Below are 5,496 nucleotides of genomic sequence, written 5' to 3'. Positions count from 1 at the left end.
GAAAAACTGCAAGCAGGGTGGTACAAGCCTTGGCATCAAATGAGTGGGTAAGGATATGTAACCTTTGAATTTACTGCTTAGGGGTTACAGTTATCATTTTTGGGTAGGCCTGGACAAGTCCCAGGCTCAGTCCTTGAGCTGCCATGGAGGCTGGCTGGCCTCACACATTCACATTAACCCATGCACATAACTCTAAGTTTGTGAGGGGTCCCAGAGAGTAAACAACTGAACTTTGAGCAGTCAGAGTACATGCAGAAAGGGAGCTACTGCAAGGACTATGTCTTTTGTTCATGGCCCTCCCAGAGACTGCTTGCTCAAGTCTCAGGAAACTAAAATTGAGGCCTGATCTCTGAGAGAAGACTGAGCAGCCTGCTATGGCATCTTCTTAGTCCCTTCAGTAGGGATGGAGTCACCCAGCCAGCAAGAAGGGGTCCACAGCAGGAACTTGCCTCTTATGGACTCCAAAGTCCATAGATGTTAGGCAATGTCTGCAGCAGCCCTGAATTGTATCATGGAGACTTCTCTTGTCTTCAGGATAGAATGGAAGTCAGCCATGTAAAGATCTAATGAGTCCTTTACTCTCCTTCAGGACCTCAAGAGGCCGTTGGAGACAGACATGCTTTAGCAAAAACAGGTTCTTCCCTAGGGGAGTAACTGTCTCATCTGCTGCTTAGGCTTCTCACTTCATTGGGGATGCCCTCTCTTCCTCCTCTGTCCTTCATTGGAGATTCCCCTCTCTCTTCCTCCTCTGTCTGGGTGACTCATCTTTTTTTTTTTCAGGTAGCAGCGTAGACATTGTTTCCTTGGGTCAGACTTGGCTGAGTTTGTACCTTCTCTCAAGCTCTGCCTGTTGCCATGTGCTTGCTTCAGCAGGTGTCACATAAAGCAGACTAGAGAGCTGTCTGTTGGGTCTCTGCCTGTGGGGATCATTGTGAGGACCACAGGCCGAGAAACCATTGCAGCTGCTGATCTTCATTTCACGGTTGTGTCTTCCTGTCACCAGGCCTGGCATGTGACAGCCAGTAATCTCGCTGCACTTGAGAAAAGACACATGGTAAATGCTCAATGCCCTCTGGTCGAATAAAAGAATCCCACAGAGGCTGTGTGCTCCATCCCTGTTGCAGGGGGCAATAGAGAGAGCTTGCGGAAAAATCTACCCTGAGGTTTTCCAGTCACGAAGGCCTATGTCTCCTTGGTGGTGACCAGATTGGAAAGACATGGTAAAAACTGGCTTCAGCTGAGGGCTGGGGTGAGAGGCAAGTCCCAGTTTTTCTAATGCACTCTGCACACGATTTGGGATAAATTATTCTCCCTTTCTGAACTTCAATTAGTCTATGTTAAAATAGGGAGCTTGAGTACGATGTTCTTTAAGACACCTTCTATAGCAAATAAATATATTAGGGTTCAAGGCAAACTAGAGACCTGACTTAAGGGGCTACAGCTTCTCAAGTGTCCATGGACCTAAGTTTTGAGTCTTTTGTGCCTGTCTAACACTTGCTCTCTTATATCCACGTGGTGGATATTGCTCTCTAATAGCAATGTATTGGCTCTGCATCTCTTCATAATGATCTTTTAATTTCCTTTTTTTTTTAAGTGTTTTTTTCTTTTTTCTTTTCCTTTTGAGACAGCATCTAGTTGTATAGCCTAGGGTGGCTTTCAACTCCCAATCTTCCCATCTCAACTACTCAAGTGCCAGTTAGTTTTTCTGGTCCTGCCTGGCCCCAGAGTCAGGACATCACATTTCAGTACAAATAGAATATCACCATAAACAGGTGCATGCTACCACTCCTGGCTGGTTTCTATTTTCATTAAGGATGCTAGTCTATCTGAGTGTTATGTGTTCTTTAATCATTTAAAAAGAATGGCCACAGTCTGTGGTCAGAGAGCTTCCCCCTTGAGCAGACACATGGTGGTGGTGACATACATGCATGACATTCTCTGAGCAACTTAATTGAATGCTTCCTAGAAATCATCCCTTAGAAACTGATGAGTAACCACATCACAGCTATTGTTGTGGGGGTTTCAAAGCCAGCCTTCAGGATTTGTTCATTAATGTCCATTCAATTGTTTGTGGGGAATATTCAGTGCCTTCACACAATGCTGAGTGTGGAATCATTGGAGCAGGAAGCTTTGGCATAAAAATGAGACTCTCCTCATCTGCACACCTGGTTCTGGAGAGGGGACACCCTAGATCATGGCAAGAATGCTCATCAAGGGAGGCAGTGATCACAGGTGCCAGATATTTGGCTCCCATGTTTGTCGGTGATTCATGAAGTGATTATCAACATTCGAAACCACTTCATGAATCAACCACAAGCTGGAAAAAGATTTAACTACCCTGTTCTCATTTCCATAGAAATAAGAGTCGAGCCACTGGCAGGTAAAAAGAGTTGTTGTGGCTTAGACTGTACGCCCTTGCCTGCTGCCACCTCCTTATTTCTGACACACTCGTTTCAGGCCTCATTATCCTTCATCTTCTCTGCCACCCTCTCCCTCGTCCCCTGCTAAGGGCTGCCATACTAAGGGTCTTGCAAACGGTGGAGTCACAGTCCTTTATAGTTCAACTTGGAGATGGTCATCTTTTGGGTCTGTTATAGTTCAAATTGCATCAAACTCCCTCAAATTTGTACTTTCAAATCCTGATCCTCATGACCTCAGAATGGGATTGCATTTGGAGATAGGACCTTTAAGAAGAAATAAAGGTTAAAAAAAGTTTAGACATACAGGCTCTAACATAATACGACTGGAATGGTGTTCTTTAAGTGATTAGGACAGAAAGGAGGGAGAATATCTGATAAGACAGCCATCTCTGGTCAAGATTGGAGCCATTCAGATGTGTTGACCTCATTGTTTGGGCCTCAAGGACCATAAAAAAGGACTTTCCATTGTTAAAAGGCATCCAATCTATGGTTGTTGTTGTGGCAGCCCTCACAAACTAATTCGAGGTATTTGAATGTCTTTGGGAATCATCTGTGTATCCAAACTGTGCTATTAGCATCACCCTGCAAGGCCACCTCTATAGAGGTCACTTAATTCCTCTCATCAGAGACCTCTCAACTACTTTCCCCGGCATTGCTGGAACTGACTCTTCCTAGATTCTGACTATTGCCAGAAACAAGCCCATGTGAAGAGCCCAGGCCACTGAGAGCATCTTTATTCACCAACCAATTTCTCAATTGTTTGTTTGGTTCTCTTTGAAAGCAGACAAATCCCAAATGTGCAAGGTTTGTTTAGGATTCCATCCCATGTAGCCTTATGAGGGAAAGACAGAGAGGATGGAACTAACGCACCAGGAGTAATAATTGACTGTTGTGGGCTACTGGATTATTCTTGTTGGGCTCTTCTGAAGAGTATATGTAACAGGTTTAGGATTATCTCAGCCAAAGGCCAATGAAAATGAGCACTAACCCGCATGCCCCTGCACCTCACTGCCTAGGGGTCTCCTTTAAGGTACCTCTCCTCCTCTCTGACCTGTCTGCTATATGGGCCAGGTTCACTCCAGCTGCTAGCAAATTTCTCAGACAGAGAGAGACAAAGGGAGTTGTTGGCATGCAAGGGATGTTGCTAAGTGACACCTGTCAGTGAGGGTGGTAGCAAGAGTATCACCTGCACCTGCACCAAGCCTCTCCCTCCCCAGACCTCCATTTGTCCTGTTCTAGCATGTTCTATACTGAGTCCATCCCAATACAGATCTCTTTCCTCCCAGAGATCATTGCTTCATTTACACCCAGCATCTGTTTTGATAGAACCCTTCAGTGTGGCCACCTGCATAGTCACCCCTCTCCCGGATGAAAGGAAGGATCTTGCAGGAAGTAGAATGGAAGGATTCCTCAGCCAAGCTTTCTTTTTGTTGAAAAGGCTTTATCTCACTGATTTCTGCATCCATGGCTTCAGAGAATCCCAGGTGAATCAGGTAGCCCAGCAGTGGGGTGGAGTGGTATTTCTGGAACATCAGCTTTTGTTTCTCAAATAGTGGGATTTGAAAGTGGCATCCTTCTGGACTCTGTTCTGCTGGCCCCTTTAGGAGAGATTATGATGTAATCTTTAGAAGGTTGTGCTTTCTGGAAGGTTCAGTCAGTTTTGATGTGGCCTCCTAAATGTTCAGACTTGAGGACTGGAGACCCCCCCAACCCCTATGTACGTTTTTAAAGTTCATTTTCTTTCCTTACCTGCAAAGACGGCAGGTCAGAAAGAAAAGCCAAATTGCTGTGGAGAAGTGCTCACAGACAGACCTTGTTTGCTGACCACTGGAAAGAGTAGGGCAGGCAGGCTGGAGGCTGCCAGTTTTCAGAGGTTGCTTTGCAAAATCTGGGCACAAAAGAGTTAAACAGAACTAATAGAGTTCTTTTTTTTTTTTTTTTTTTTTTCCAGCTTGTAGGATCTTTATTTTCCTTCCATCTTTTTTCCCTTTGCTCAGGTGTCTGCAGAGGAGCTCAGGACCACTTGGTGGTGGCGCCAACCCACTCGGTGGTCTGTGCTGTGGGAGCTGCTGACCAGTCCTCAGTGGCTGGCTGGACACAGAGGGCACCTGCACACCCTCGGACCAGTGTGCCACCTCTGGCCGAGCAGCAGTGAACTCAGGAGCTGGTGCGGTCCATTCGCCCTGGAATTCCTCCTTGGTCACAGCCTTCTCAGCAGCGGCCTGTTCCTCCTTCTTAATCTCCTCTGGGTCTCTGTAGAAGTAAAGATCAGGCATAACTTCCCATGGGTGCTCACAGGAGATAGTGCCACGCATGCGGAGTACTTCCGGGGTCAGCATCCACCACATCAGACCCACTGAGTGAGCTCCCTTATTGTTGCACAGGATGGCAATGTCCATGTAGCACAGAGGAGAGTCTGTGTTACACAGCGCAATGGTGGGCAGGTTGACATAAGACGCCTCTGTGAGGGGCTGGTGGTCAGCTCTGGGATCAGTCACCACTAGAAGCTGCGGCTCCCTGAAGGCTGCTTGGATCTGGTTAGTGAAGGTCCCAGGGGTGAAGCGGCCAGCAAACTTCAGCACAGCTCACTGCCCAGTGTTCCTGGAGGAGATGACGCTGACATCAGCAGGGTTCTCAATGGCAACAATAGCCCGAGCTGCCAGCAACAGCTTCTCCCAGGTCCTCTTCAGATCTATGATGTAGATACCATCGTTTTCCTTTTGTAGATGCACTGTTCCATCCAAAAGTCAAGGTTGGTGCTACCCAAGTGGGTTCCTGCAGCAAGGAATTTGAGGACATCCTCCTCCTTCAATTGCAGGACATCAAGGGCTCCGGACATTGTGTAAGTTTCCCTGTAAGTTATGTCCCAGAGTAGCGCAGAAAGCAATAGAGTTCTTATTAGACTTGATTTGGGTTTCCTCTAAGTGGGAGCAGGAGATAAAAATCTCGGCCCAGCTAGTTTACTTGGAGGGGACGAAGCAGCAGAGACAAGGAGACAGGGAAGGGAAGAAACCCTGACAGAAGTGCCCTAGGGAGCAGTCTATGCACTGGGCGTGGCTATGCACTTGGGCGTGGC

The 5,496-nt window shown here is 46.9% G+C and overlaps 1 pseudogene; it reads right to left on the bottom strand.

Moving 5' to 3' along the window:
* Positions 1-4,401: 4,401 nt before the first annotated feature.
* On the bottom strand, positions 4,402-5,259 carry LOC118584471 (annotated as a pseudogene).
* Between the last annotated feature and the right edge of the window lie 237 nt (positions 5,260-5,496).

This window comes from Onychomys torridus, chromosome 5 (genome assembly GCF_903995425.1).
Source record: "Onychomys torridus chromosome 5, mOncTor1.1, whole genome shotgun sequence".
Classification (NCBI taxonomy): Eukaryota; Metazoa; Chordata; class Mammalia; order Rodentia; family Cricetidae; genus Onychomys; species Onychomys torridus.
This window is presented reverse-complemented; position numbering and strand designations above follow the sequence as displayed.